Below are 16149 nucleotides of genomic sequence, written 5' to 3' on the forward strand. Positions count from 1 at the left end.
CTATTTGGTTCCAATTTTTATAAGTCACTATATATAAAAATTATATACACAATCACTTAAATAAAAAAAAACCTTGCATCATATTTACCAATTTTAAATTATAAAATACACTACTAATTTACATATCACAATTTGCGAGTTACCCTGTATATTAAAAAACTACAAATATTAACAAACGGTCCCTTTACACGAATAATCACCACAAGTCAGTCCTGAAACAAATTTCCTAGCGTTCCTTTCCTCTCATTAAAAAAAAGACAATGAAAGCTGCCTGACCAATGACGGGTGTATATCACTGAAAATGAACCGATTCTGGCTCATACAGTACTCACAGTATTTTAACAGGTTTCAGTTAGGAGACACAGGTGTCTTCGGCGATTCATGACAGTGGACTGGCGTTTCGTGTCAATCGCTATCGGACATTGTCAGCTTATCGTCTGGAAATTTTATCGCAGTCGTAAAATTGACGTGTGTCAGTAGATACCCGCCGCTCTGATTGCTGTTGGGGAATATCAGTGCCGATCTTCGAAAGAATCGGGACGCTAACAACCATGCATTCGAAACGGTAAAACATCTTCCGATATGTCCAGATCAAAATCATCGGATCTATACATTAATTTCGCTGTACTAAACTTTTGGTTTCAATGCTATACTGAATATGTACTACTATAATGCCCATCAGATATAGCATACTAATAGTATGCTACAATACTAACTATGTACTACCAGACCAACTACTATACAACTACGACATTGACTACTACATCCACTACTGCATTGACTACTACATTAGTTACTACATTGACTACTTTATTGACTGCTACAGTTAGTACTACATTCACTACTACGTTAAGTACTATATTTAATAGTACATTAACTGGTATATCAACTGATATATTAACTGGTATATTAACTGGTATATTAACTGGTATATTAACTGGTATATTAACTGGTATATTAACTGGTATATTAACTGGTACATTATCTAGTATATTAACTAGTACATTGATTAGTACATTCACTAGTACATTGACTAGTACATTCACTAGTATATTGATTAGTACATTGCCTAGTACATTGATTAGTACATCGACTACTATACTGACTACTATATTGACTACTACATTCACTACTATACATTAACTACTATACTAACTTTTGTTTTTAATAAACATAGTACAGACGTTTATGCATTTATAGGAGATTTTGGAAATTGTATGGACGTTATTGTTGATATGGAAAGAGAGGGAAAGAATGAACGGATTAGGAATTGAATCCCGGACGATCTCACCCTCGGGACGTTAACTCGTGTAACGATAGAAATTTCGAAACCCTGTTTGCCCTCTAACTCGATTTTTCGGTGAGCCAGATACGCCCGTCGATGGTTAACGGTGGGACAAGAACGTGCTGCGTACCGGGACTGGGAATTTCCACGATATCCAGTTACCTTTTCATTCGACGAAAAAATTTAACGACTCTATTTTTACGTGAACACCTGTCGCCGTATCTTATTTGACCCAACCGGGTCTCTTCAAGAATCCTTTCAACACTGAAATTATTATTATAGATGAAAAAAAGATTTTTTGAATTTGAAGTATATTGCAAATAAATTGTGATTTACTTCATTGGTACACATAATATTACTCTTTAGATTTATCAAATTACAGCTGCAATCTCCTCTCAAAGTTATTATTTATTCAGCATGTGCAAAATTACTGTAAAATTAAGTTGGTTTCGATAATCTAATTAATCAATGTTTAGATTGAATATTGAAATTGAAAATAATTCATGAAATCTGTTGTATAAATAACAATCCATTGGAATCTCTCCAAGCATACAACGTGTACTTGTATTACTCCTCGCAATATTTCATTGCGATAGATTTAATATCCCGTATTTACGGACGCATCGCTGTTTTTGCAACGGATCAAAAATAAATTTAATTAAACAAATTATCCGCCCCTGCCGTAAACAAAAACATATCATGCAGTGTCCCCTTTGAACAACGATTTAAAAAAATGGTTTGAAAATATTCCTCTTTCAGCCTAATCCTGGACCCTCATAGTTTGGAACCATGGATTCTGACATCTTGTCATTCTCGGACTCTAATATCCTTGATTCCTCAAATTTTTGGCCCCTTGTGTACTTGAATCCTCGAACTCTGATAGTTTGGACACTTAGTTTCTGATACCTTGGGACCCTTGTGTCCTGATAGTCTGAATATTTGGACCCTAATATTTTTTTAATCCTTTAAGTCGGATACTTTTGGATTCTTGAACCCTCATAATTTGTACCATATATCATAGATACTTTCAATTTTAACTTCACAGATCCATAAATACTTAGCCTTCGGAAGCTTTACGTCCCCTCCTTCATCGAATCTTCGATAATTAAATTATCGAACGAAACACCAACAAGCCAATTAATCAACATTCGAATTAAATATCAAAATTTCACAATACTTTATGCAATCAGTTATGCACACAATAATCCACCGTGTAATCTCCTCAACCATACAAAGTCTACCTCCAGGAGACCCCTTGCGCCATATTTCCTTACAATAAAATTAATCTCCCATATTTACGGACGCGTCGTTGCTTTCGCAACGGCTTAAAAATAAATATCATTATACAACAAAAAAAGTACCAATCCCTCTCGCATAACAATAAAACACCCATCCTGCAAACTCCCTTTTGAACGAGGATTAAGAAAAACGCTTTTGAAAATAAACCTCTCTAAGCCCCCCCACTAGAAAGTGCATCGAAATCCAGTCCGTTGTACGCGCGGAATAAAGGATCAGTGGTATGCAAAAATTTATATACATACAGATCGCACAAAACGTCGTCGTCAAAGGGATCTCCCAGAAAAACAGCCGGGAACAGTAAATAGGTATTTGTATCGGTTGAAACACATGGTCGACCGAGCGGAAACGAGAGGAATCGTCGTCGGTAAATAAATCCTGGGGTTGGTGCAACAACGGAGCTCTCGAAGAAAATTGTATTTGGGGCAGTGGGTGAATTGTGGCCGTGGGGTGGGGGCAGCTGTTGGCGCAGTTTTCGAGGACCGATTAAAAGTCGCGTCCCGTGTTCCGACGAACTTTCGAGAGATTTCTGCGACACGAGTCACCCCCGACCCCCTGGAATAGCTAGGCTCTATATGTCGCGAAAATATTTTCCCAGAAGGGAGTGGGTGGAGGGGGAACCTTCGCAAAAACTTGCCGTCGAACTTCAGTTCAACGTCGCTTTTTGCCCCGCACCCTTTCCGCCCCCCTGTTTAATTAAAAAGTTGCTTGTCGGCGTGTACCGATAATTTCATTACGACACGTTTAATTTCGCAAAACTACTGGTGTGCTCGTGTTTGAAGATCATCGATATGGATCTACGGCTGAAAGCGAGTTTTGGCGATTTCGCCTATTTCCCATTGGTTTTTCTTGAGTTATTAGGTATCTGGACGTCGAAAGTGAATTTCGATGATGGTTTTGGATTCTAGAGGAAAAAATGCGTGAAAAATGTGCCATAACCATTTTTCGTATGATGGTTCATTCTCGAGGAAAATCGGTATAAGGGGATTCCCAAATCCCAATACAAGCAATGATATGATAATCCCCGTTTTGGATTTGTTTTTTCGGTAGTAGAAACAGATTGTCTTGGAATTTAAAGCGTATTGTAGTTGTGTATTTGATTTCTTGAGAAAGGACTGCACGCAAGTAATAAGTTATTTTTCTATTATCCGAACACATATGTCTCCCTATGAGTTCGAATACTGGAGGCTCTACTGTATATCCGTTTCGTTGTATGAATCGTCAAATATACTACTCACGATTATTATAGTACACAGCAATAAAAATTAATCTTATATACAGGTTGTCTCATGTTAGTGTGATCCCCCAGTATCTTTTTTAATTGTGGAAATACACAAAATATTTTATGCGTAATTTGAACGGTATTAAGTGATCAGCATTCCGCAGGCGTTGCTTTTTTTAAATGTTTTTTTTTTCTTAGTCTTCAAGGTCATCGATGTTTGTATTTTCGAGGTACAAGGTCATTTGAAGGTCATGTCATAGTAAATACAGAAAAAATAAATAACCTTGAAATGTTCGAGAAAAAAACAACGTCTGCAGAATATTGATTGACATTACGTATAAAATATTTTTTGCGTTTTCACAATTAAAAATAAATATTCGGAGGATTACGCTTAAATGAGACACCCTGTATACTTTTGACCGTCACTCTAAACCAAATATTCAATTCGAAGAATTTTTTTATTCAATACATTCAAAACAAAAAAAATTGAAACACGTGGGAGAAATTGTTTAAACAAGATGTCAACCAGGGAATCGTTGGCGGACATGTCGACGTACGGAATTCGGAATCGATCGAGGCGTCGAACTGTGGTGAACATGGTAAACCAGGAGGGCGTTACAGAGAATGAGCATCAAGTATGTTAATTCGCGTCGTTCAGGCAAACCGCCAATAGGCCTGCGAATCATTAAACTACGCCGATAATGGCCGGTGTAACACTTACCTTGCCGGTGAAATGCGAGCGGCGAAATTTGACGCTCCGTTTCGAATTTCGATCCGATTTCCTCTACCCCTATATTCGTTCCTTCATTTCATCACGTTTGAAAATGAAAAATTCGAGAACAGTCATTATATCGGATCGTAAAAGGTATCATATTATTTTTTGCACATGTACGTTATTTTATATATAATAATATATCCTTCATGAAAATATTCATTGTTGTTAATAACTATAGCCTCGTTACGGAGACAACGCTCGGGACCGGTAACGCGCCTATAACGAGCAATAGTCGCGATTTCCCGTTCCCATTACCATATATATTTACTAATTCCTCGATCCTGTTAATGTTATACCTTCTCTCTATTTTTCCGTGATAAATGTTAAACATTTGTCTCTCAGTTTGAATAACTAAACGATTAGTTAACGTTGTTTTTCCCCCGGGAAATAAATCGCCCGGCCGGAAAGCAAGTTCCAGAAAGAAAATTGAAATCCCCCAACCTCTGCAATCCCGTGTTTGGTGAACCGTCATTTGCATACGGCACAGAGTCGCGGATTTTAAATGGTAGAAGCGCATTACGGGGACGGCGTTTAAACAGCAATACTACCACGGATTTCTCTGCGTTCATTAAAAATCGTTGATTAAATCGTCAAGGATTTTCCCCCACCGCTGTCGGTTTTCGGGTATTTTTCTTCTCCACGCGTTAGCGCTTGTTACCCCGTTCTCTCTCTCTCTCTGTCTCTCGAAATGCCGGCTGATATACGTCAGGAGCGTAGTAATACATTCGCTGGGAACAACTAAAGTGGTGCATTAATCGCTGAAACTTACCCTCTGGAACAAGGAATTAAACGGCGACGGGGCGGGGCACCTTCCAAATGAGGCATCCGATTGTTTTAACGGCGGAGTTCGTGACCCACCTCACTCGAAAGGTTTTGGTTGAATTTTCTGGGCAATTTAAGCGTGAAGGATCGAGCAACTATTAATAAGGATTCTTGTGCACTTTAGGAAATGTAGATTTATATTGTATCTAATGTTTTCCGGATTTGGATCCTTGAATCCTTGGATCCCTGAAATTTATATTTTTCGATTCTTGCACTCCTATATATTTGGATCCACGATCATTTGTATCTATAGATACTGATAGCTTGGACGCTTGGATTCTGATATCTTATCACTCTGATAGTTTGAGCCTCTCAGTTCTGATAGTTTGGGTCCTTAATTTCTGATAATTTGGACCCTTGAACTCTGATAGTTTGAACTCTTCAACTCTGATAGTTTGGACCCTTGAGCTCTGCTAGTTTGGGCGCTTGAACTTTGGTATTTTGGATCCTTCAACTCCAATAGTTTGGAATCTTAAGCTCTGGTAGTTTGGGCGTTTGAACTCTGATAGTTTGGACCCTTGAGCTCTGGTAGTTTGAACGTTTGAACTCTGATAGTTTGGACCCTTGAGCTATGATAGTTTAGGTGCTTGGACTCTGATAGTTTGAACCCCTAAACTGTAATAGTTTAGGCATTTAAACTCTGATAGTTTGAACCCTTGAATCCTGATGCTTCGGATGTTTGGACCCTAATATCTTGAGACCTTCGGACTCCGACACTTTTGCTTGCTTTGTTCCTGGTATTCCCTAGTATTTCACTACCATAGATCTTTAGCTACCGAGTCTTTTATAGCTTTATAGCCCCTACTTTGTAGACTCTTCCGTTATTGAATAAAACACGAATAAACTGAATCCGCAACAAAATAGTGACCGTCGTCGAAGCTGTACTTACGTCCATCCCGGTCATGTTTCTAATAAAGTGTTTTCGCGGCCGGCCAAGGAAAAGGGACCGCTTCTATCGATTTCACGCTCCGATTACGTTGCGACAGTTGCCGATTTTCCCACGGCTTTTCCCGGAATCGCGTAAGCGTACTGAAGCAATCGTAGCCTCGATAAAAAGGACAGCTAAGCCTGTCGTGAGAATCCGTCGCCTCCGCGGATCTTCTTGTTGCGAAACTCAGCCGGGATTCCCAGTTTCCACTCTGGTTCCCACGTATTCCCACGAACCGGGGCGGAGAAGGGGTTGACTTTTATTAATTCTCAGCACCAACGAATATCTCCGCGTTTACTTGCGGAGACGCTGTTGTCGAAACATATTTATACATATGAATTCTTCCATCCTAGAATTCCCCCATCCCAGGGCTCTACCAACCTAGGATTCTACCATCCCAAAGTTGTACCATCCTAAAGTTCTACCATCCTAGAATTCATCCATCCTAGAATTCTACCATTCTAGAATTCTACCGTCCCAGGGCTCTACCAACCTAGAATTCTACCGTCCCAGGGCTCTACCAACCTAGGATTCTACCCTCCCAAAGTTGTACCATCCTAAAGTTCTACCATCCTAGAATTCATCCATCCTAGAATTCTACCATTCTAGAATTCTACCGTCCCAGGGCTCTACCAACCTAGGATTCTACCCTCCCAAAGTTGTATCATCCTAAAGTTCTACCATCCTAGAATTCTTCCATCCTAGAATTCTACCATTCTAGAATTCTACCATCCCAGGGCTCTACCAACCTAGGATTCTACCATCCCAAACTTGCACCATCCTAAAGTTCTACCATCCTAGAATTCTTCCATCCTAGAATTCTACCATTCTAGAATTCTACCATCCTAGGGTCCTACCATCCTAGGTTTCTACTTTCCTACAGTTTTAGTGTCGTAATGTTCCACTATCCGAATGTTTTACTATCCCAACATTCCTTTATCCGAACACTTATGTCTCCCCATTAGTTCGGATAAGAAAGGTTCTACTTCGACCACGCATTAAGCGACATCAATAACGTCAAATCCCCGCGCAGAAAAATAAGTATTATGACACTCAGCGGAGAATACTACATTAGCATTCGGTACGTGCGACACGGATCCAATCACGTAGCACTGCGTCACCCGAGAGGCCATTAGGACCGTTTCCCGGGTGATATAGGGACGCGTAACCGTGGAGTAAGGCAGTTACAGTCGTCACGTTTAATTTTACTGGGACCCTAGTTTTACGGCGGAACGCGATAAAAGCCTCAGACAGCCAATAAACCAACCGGGAAGGAATGATCTCCCGGGCTCGTCCCCACGATTTCGTCGACGATCCACACCCCGTCTGGATCATTCTGTCGATCGTTCGCGATGTCACGTCCACCGTGAACATACGCTGTTTCCACGTTTACCCGGCGATGGAAACCTGTTTATTATCGAATCGTTTCGCGACGACAGGATTGCCAATTTAAAGAAACATTTTGCACGATCACGTATATTTCTTTGACCCGGCAGTGATTACACCATAACCTCAGTTTTAAGATGAGTGACATAACCTCAATTAGATCTGCCGAAAAATTAATATTTAATACGGGGTTTGTTTTGACCCTACCATTTTCTCATCCGACTAACGTTATATTTTTCAACCTAATTGTGTTCTCCTTACATTAATACTGTTCTTTTGTGTTTGAGAAGACTATAACGAAAATTGTTACTACCACTGGGTTACTGTACTTTTATTACTCGAATCTTTATCACCTGTGTTTTATCTACGCAGCCGACTATGGAAATCAAGAGTAGGTGCAAATATACAGGGTGTCCGAATTGACTAGGACTTTACAAAGTATATTACATTAAAATTTTGCAGTAGTAACATTTATCATTTACTAAGACCAGTACATAATACTTGTGTAATGTTAATAAATGTACAGGGTGTTTCATTTATCTCGATTTCCATAAAGAAGTATATGAAAAGATATGAATATTGCAATGTATTGTTTTTAAAGTAGCGTATTCTTCGTTTATGGGTGGGCCACCAGAGACCCGATATACACAGACTGATTATCCAGTCACATTGATCGTAATCGTCGTCCGTTAATCCTCATCACCAATCACTGTTTCAACGACACGATAATTGCAATTGTTGAATATTGTATTAATTCGATCTCATTTCGCCCAGCACTGAGTGCAATTAAGTCGTCATTCCATTTCGAGCCGGACAGACATTTGGTCAGTTTCAATATCAGTGAATTAGCCCATGTAAATTAATGTCTCTATACACAACTGTAATCTCTTAACGAGAGATGATCGAGGACTTCACCGTTCGCACATATTTCACATTTTTCGTGGAATATTTCTCGTTTTTCCGCATTCACTTCCCTGGGGCTCGTTAATTGGCCAACGTAGCAAAGTGAAGCGGGACAAGCCTTTCCCAAAGTTTCGAGAGACAGGCCCGGCTAACCGAGTTATACCCCTGTGGCCGAGGGCCTGAGAAAATTTCAACAGAAACCGAGTAATTCGGTGTCTCTCGCATGGCCACTCGTCCACCGACCAGTTTATTAGGAAAAGGGAACCGGGTATCTGAAAAGGACCCCTCTCTGCATACATCACACGCTACGAGTTTCACCGGCTTTGTGGTACGTTTCACGAAATTGGCCACTTTACGGCCATAATTCACTACCAATCTCAGTGCGACGCGATTCTGCGGGAGAAGATCAATCGAAAAACTCGGGAACATGTTTTTCGTACGACGCCTCGTTCTCGATATAATCGACTTCCACATCTGCGCGCCAAAATGGTAAAAATGGCACCGTTCTAGAAAATGGTACCTCGCCCAAAAATGGCACTTCGCCCAAAAATGGCACCTCGCCCAAAAATGGCACTTCGTATGAAAATGGCACCTCGCCCAAAAATGGCACCTCGCTCAAAAATGGTACGTAATAGGAGATTAAAACAAGGGGGAAATTGTAGGCAAAGGAGGGGAATATAATTCTAGGGGAAAAAACGGAAATTTCATCGATCCTTTGTTTTCTAATAATTCGTCGCTGGACGGTAGTTCTCGCGTCCGGATACTGTAGCTCTGTTAAGGGGAGTAATTAAAGGGAGAGCTAAAAAGCGAAACAACCCGATGGTTCCCCTCGTTTCAATTCAATCCGCGCGACAGCCGCGGGATCGAGTGGTCGCGCATTCACTCGTCCTCCGATCGGATCGGACGCCCGGGCTCGTCACTTGAATGCCTTTTCCCGTTATTCCGTTTCTTTTTGATCACCACCGCTGGGTTGCGTGCGTGCCGGGAATTTATCGAGTTTAATTTTCGCTCGGGCTCGAATGATTTTCTTTCCTTCTTTCGTGTTTTATTTCACAACGACGACAACAGCCCGGAAATACAAACGTTTTGATTTAGAGGGGAAAGTTGCACGATATTTCGTGAATTTGTTCATACCTCTTTGCCCGCTTTTTCGCAAACAAATGAAAAAGGAATGTGTTTTAGTTAAAAATTCGTTAAAATTGGGAGTCGAATTTTTCTTTGGGGAGGAATTTGGTGGATCAGAATTTAAGAAATTCTCGTAGAGATTTATACAAATTATTATTCATGTATGAACAAGAAGGTAGACAAAGTACTCAACATGGCGCGAATAATCGATGGGTAATGGTTGTTAGGTTATAAAACTGGTCTCCAAAACGGTACCAGCTAGACCGAGAAAAATTCTCCTGGCGACAGGATTTTATGAAACACCTCCGAGTGTGATCGCGCGCGACAAGCTGATATCATATCGTGAGATCTTCTATGCTTCCCCGCGATATGACAGCCGCGTCTTCCATTCTGAACAGATATGAAAAATTTTCGTCGGATTAGCCCCGATGTTCCTCCACTACGCGACACTGTTGTCTGCCGCGCGATCAAAGCTAAATCCTAGCGATGGTTTTAAGTGTCTCGCGACACTGATCAAATATTTTTTCGTACCAATAACGACTGTAACATAACCACAATTAAGTCTGCCAGAAAATTAATATTCAACCCTGTACTGGTTTTTTTTTGACTCGGTTATTTTCTCATTTTTCTAAAACTACACATACCCTCCAATATTCATCAATCTTAATCGTCTGCTCCTGTCTTCAATCATTCAGACTATAATTTTATTCATTCCTTTTTCATTTTTTTTTCAGTATCGAAGTTCTATTTCAGACATTCACCCGATACCCATCCAGTTTTAATTCAGACAAATTGTTTCAATTTATTTTCATTTTCGTTTAATTGGATGAAATTTAACCGGAGCCCGTTACGAATTTTTGGGGTTTCACCGTTAATGTTCGAAAGGCCGCATCGCCAGTATATTGCAAAAATTGTGAACATTTTCATCGCGTTAGCGGGCAGCTTCAATTACCCATCACTAATTACCCACATTCGTGTTATTATTTCACTCGAGGTTCGGTCAATTTTCGACTGATTTCTAAATTAATTAATATTTCTTAATTCACCAATTATTAGATATTTGTCAATTCATGAATTATTATAGTTTATTTATTTCTACATTCTGTCAACCGAAATTGATTCGGATTGATGTCGAATCCCATCGCTACCGAAAGCCACGCGTGGTCTGAAACGATCATGGCCGGATTGACGCAAGGGGTGAAGGCTTTCAGGAACAAAATTGTCGCGCTCTCCTCCTTGAATTATTGGCATTTCGCGTGCTCCTGGCACGAGGAACTATGAACTCCTCGCGATTCTACGGGACCTGAACTATAAGCACCTCGTGTGACACCGTGTAAATATTTTCTCACCCCTGAAAATATACAATGCGCGTTGGAACATTCCAGACTGGAGTATTCGCGACAGGAAACACCTATGAAAAATTTCATCCTCTCGTAATCCGTCAATTTGTTTTCATAAAATGACTTTACAGTTAAAATTCAGAATATGTACCTAAATTTAAAAAAAAAAATATCGGTAAATTTTGAAGGACTACATTGAGATCTAACCATAAGGTTCCTATGGCTGGGTCAGCGGCGACCTGCCGAAGAAAACACAGTCCTAGTAAATTGTGACCTAACAAAATTTATTTCATTAAATATTCTAGCAGAAACACAAACTTTTGTCTTCAGAACAAGAGATGTGACCAATATGTAATATACGAGTTCGGAAACTATGGAAAGTTGGAGGGCACAGTGGCCATGGTCGTTAAGGCACAGGTGACGGTCAGCTGACAGATCTGAGGAACACAAGTTCGAGTCCACCTCCACCCAGTCCCGTTTTTCCTAGGTTCTTCTACAGGTTATTTATTCAAACTTCGTAATCTGATAATTATTATTACCGTGGAGTAGATTTAAATCTGGTCTTAATGTAAACAAATACAAATTAACATTTAAAATGATTGAATCTGTCACACTCGGGAGAACACAATACTCGCGAATATTCAACAAGAAGAGTAATGGTGACGTGTTCGATGGTATTCGACATGGTGGCAGTGATGACGGGAGGACTGAAAAAAAATCCATAAATCATATATCGATCAGTCCAAGGATCCTAACAGCCGACAAAAGATATCGCAGCCTTGTACCCGTCGTAAATCTGATCCGAATCGTCAGAAGAGAGGCAACAACACCGTCGTGTGTGGACCCTTTTCTCGCGGTTTATGTGATCCTATAAATCAGAACGCAGAGATTTACGATGTTATCATTTCCATGCAGATACCATTATTCCTTCGGGGACTCCCGTCCCGCGTGGTGGAGGATGTGTCTGTTCCGCGAATACATAAACTGCAGTCTGCCTGGTTTCTGACGTACAGGCTTGAAAAATGCGATCGTTAACGTCGCATTAAACGGACTTTCGTCAGGCTAGGTGCCTCCGATGCCACGGAACGGGGACAGATTCACCTGTCGATTCCCCTTTGGTGTCTCTATATCCTTTTGTTGGGAATATAACTAGAGCCTTGTTGAGGATCCACTTACCTTGGAGAAGGAACTTAATTTCCCACGTTTAACCACTTCAGCACAGTGTTAATTGAACGCTCTCGAGAGGACTGAATTCTGAACACATGAAGGTCTGTTCAAGGTTTCGTTCACAGCCTTGCTAGGTCTTGAACACATTGATTCCCAGAAGAACACCTGTAAAAACTCTAACAACGTCAAAGCTGTCAGACATGTTTTCAAGATTTCCGTCGTAAATCTAGATTTATCCCACGAATTATTCCTGTAACCAGCTAACTACATTTGCTTACTAGAGTAGACGCTTACTTTATCACTTCAGTGACTATCAGGAATATTTCTTATCGGCAGTACGAAACTTCTTTGAGTGACATCGAAACCTTAGGAAAACGGTATTTCTGTGACTACTATTTCGTTATTTGTTTTATGAAAAAGAAATGTCCTAAATAGTCTTATAATGACTATTTTGATTTTATGAAAAAATTTTTGTACAATATGTTGAGTTCTGCCATCCTAGGGTTCAGTCAGTTTTTAACTTTGCCCTAATTGAATTTGGCTACCAGTTCTGAACTAATACATGACCTATACAACAGTATTTTCCACTTTCAATACGTATGTAACTATTTCCTTAAATTTTGTTACATGAAATACGAATTCCAAGGTTTCTCATTGACACTTGTAGACCAAGCTACCCAACAATGGCGTTGAGGTTTCGGGTGGGAAGTTTAATTAAGAATTACTTGATAAACAGGCCGGGCTCGGATTTCATCTAACGAAAGGATTTAATCCGTCGCTCTGCTTTCCCCGTCCGCAAGAAGGTAATTCCGGGCGGCGTTGCTGTTCGCATGACGCCCAGGCGGAGAAAGCGAAATAAACAAACGGAAGAATAGTTTTCACGACGGTCGGCCTGACAGTAAAATATTCGCCGGCGGGAAAACCGTGGAGGAATGAAAAACAGAGAGCTTGAATGATACAGAGGCTGAGAGGATACAGAACTATGCTTTCCGGGATAACGCGGCGGCGTTCGAGTAAATTGCGAAAGATAATAATGAATGGGGCAACGTCTTCAACGGGAATGAGACTCGAACGTCAGCGAACGTTCCTGTTGGAATTGCAGCGGAATCCACGTTGGACAGCCGGGGGGCAAAGTGCTGGTTTCCGTCGTGTTGAATGCTTATTTCGTACAAGATGTCAGTTAGCGTTAGAGTTAGAACAGTGGCGCCACCATTTAGGGTGTGGTGGGTTAGTTAGTTTCAAAGTTGTTTTTCGTCAAAACGGTACGAAGAAATGTTCTATATAGTTTCGATCGAGAATAACGTTACGGTCGTTTGAGCTTCGAAGTTTCAGTGTTTAATAAGTTATTGCTCTTTTTCTGTAGCATTTATGAATTGTCAACAAAAAGAAGGATTTCGTACATAGTTTCGTATTGAATACTCTGCCCACCGTGTTTCTTATTACCGTATTACCAAGTGGTGATTCTACGTGAAAGAATAAAAGAAAAATTTGTTTACTAATGTCTTACATTTTCCCATTACAATGTCCTGTAATATTGGGGGAAGGGGATGTCAGGGACTGCAAGGGACTATGCAGGACCATGAAGGTCCATGAAGGACTATGAGGGACTATAAGGGACTCTTAGGGACTATGAGGTATTCTACGAGGTACTGTAAGGGACTATAAGGGATTCTTAAGGACTATGAGGTATTCTAGGAGGGACTGTGAGGGACTATAACGGATTCTTAAGGACTATGGGGTATTCTAGGAGGGACTGTGAGGGACTATGAGGTATTCTAGGAGGGACTGTGAGGGACTATAAGGGATTCTTAAGGGCTGTGAGGGATTATTAGGGATTATGAGGTATTCTAGGAGGGACTGTTAGGGACTATTAGAAATTCTTAAGGACTATGAGGGACTGTAAGGGATTATTAGGGACTATGAAAGACTATGAGGAACTATAAGGTATTCTTAGGGACTATGAGAGACTATGAGAGACTATGGGGGACTAGAAGGGATTCTTAGGGACTATGAGGGACTATGAGAGACTATAAGTATCTAGAAGAGACCAAAGACTCAGCATATGCGTATTATAATATCTCACCCACGTAATGGATAAAACACAGCATGTATGTCACGTGCAGCTGACAATAACGTTGCCGGCTACTGAAGATAGTCTTGTAATAATACGTCGGTCCCGAGTGTGTTAAGCGTCGAGACAATTACTTCTCTAGCCCATTGTTCTACCTGCCTGCACTTCCAATCTCCAGATCTTCCTCAACATTTCGAATATCTCAAGAATTTGTCATCAGCTCATCCCACAACCGTCACTCCAACAAACAATCCGGAATAATTAAATTCTTTAATTTAAAATATATTTACCAGAGAGGTCCAGTTCAATTATCCACCGATTCAAAGGTCCAAAGATGGCCCCGATGCATCAAGGAATCCTCACTTTCGTTGCCCGTTGAGACGAAAAAAGAGGAGTTCCCGTGGCGGCATAAAAGAGCAATTTGTTTTCTTGAGCATCCATTAGCAGTGCTAGACCAGGCATCTCGCCAAGGGCTTCGAGCAGTGCTCCTTCTAATGAAATTGCTTTGACATTATCGCCGTTCGATCTCCCGCTAATAGCTGGCCGGAGAGTGCACCCGGGCAGTGTACGAAAAAATGTTTCCCTCGCCCTTTATCCCAGCGATAGCCGCCATTTTCTGGACTGTATTATCACACACCTGGCTTTCCCCATTCCCTTCCTATCGTAATCGCGACGATTTAAAACGCGCGCACTTGCCCGATTATCTCACCGTGTTTCCTTCGAAGGTTCAATGCAGTTCCAATAATTGTCTCCGAATAGAATCGTTGTTGTTGTTGGAGAAATGCTGCCGGTTACAGTAATAACCGTCGATTGCATGGGTATCGTAGCCGGTGTTAAAGGAATCCTGAATTGACTTTGGGTAATGAACGATTTTTTCGATCGCGGCTAATGGCGATTCTTGGCAATCTGAAGTTTACTCTGTAAGTGTTACTGAGTCTGCGATTGTTACTGGGTAAATGGACTGTTGAGAAAGTTTGTGTAGAAGCAGGTTTTAACGATGTCGAAATAGTCTATAATTTCTTATTTAATAATACATAAAACGATACCATGAGTGTGATCAGTTTAAGGCCTGATCACTGTAAAACCATTGGCGAAGGTGAATATTTGCGTTTGCTTGCGTTTTCTTATAGATATTTCAATTTACATCGTAGGGACACTGCGTATATGAGGCAGATAATTGATGGTAATTAATATATACAGAATACACCTGTTCAAATAGAGCGTCTGTTTAGCGGAACCGTGGGAAGAGAACCGGCCGGATCGATTTAGTGCCCTTTGTAAGATGCATAGGTTCACGTCGCTAATGACGAGACGCCGGTTACAGGGACGGTGCTCGTGGTAATGGCTAGAGAAGTGCAGTATGCATTACAATGCCAGTGAGCATAGAGCCGACGATGGCGAAAGCAATAATGGTACCTTTAAGGAGTTAATAGCGACGAAGATTATATTAATAGCTGTGACAGCGATGGTGGTATTATTTAATATTGTTACGCTATACATATTTGCAATAGAACTGTTCGGATAACAGAACGTTCGAATAATAGAACGTTCGTATAGTAGAGTGCTTTGACAGTAGAACGTTCGGATATTAGAGAGTTCGGATAATGGAGGGTTCCGATAGTGGAACGTTCGGATAGTAGAACGTTTAAATAGTGGAATGTTCGGATAGTGGAAGGTTCAGATAATAGAAGGTTCGGATAGTGGAACGTTCGGATAGTGGAGTGTTCGGATAGTGGAAAGTTCGGATAGGGGAACGTTCGGATAGGGGAACGTTCGTATAGTAGAGTGCTCTGACAGTAGAACGTTCGGATATTAAAGAGTTCGGATAG

The 16149-nt window shown here is 40.7% G+C and overlaps 1 protein-coding gene across 1 annotated transcript in view; it reads left to right on the plus strand.

Annotated features, from left to right (window-relative positions):
* The window catches only part of LOC107186940 (probable G-protein coupled receptor 158), a 129392-nt gene that overhangs the window by 43248 nt on the left and 69995 nt on the right, over window positions 1-16149 (plus strand). The window lies entirely within an intron of this gene.

Source organism: Dufourea novaeangliae, unplaced genomic scaffold (genome assembly GCF_001272555.1).
Source record: "Dufourea novaeangliae isolate 0120121106 unplaced genomic scaffold, ASM127255v1 scaffold96, whole genome shotgun sequence".
Taxonomy (NCBI): domain Eukaryota; kingdom Metazoa; phylum Arthropoda; class Insecta; order Hymenoptera; family Halictidae; genus Dufourea; species Dufourea novaeangliae.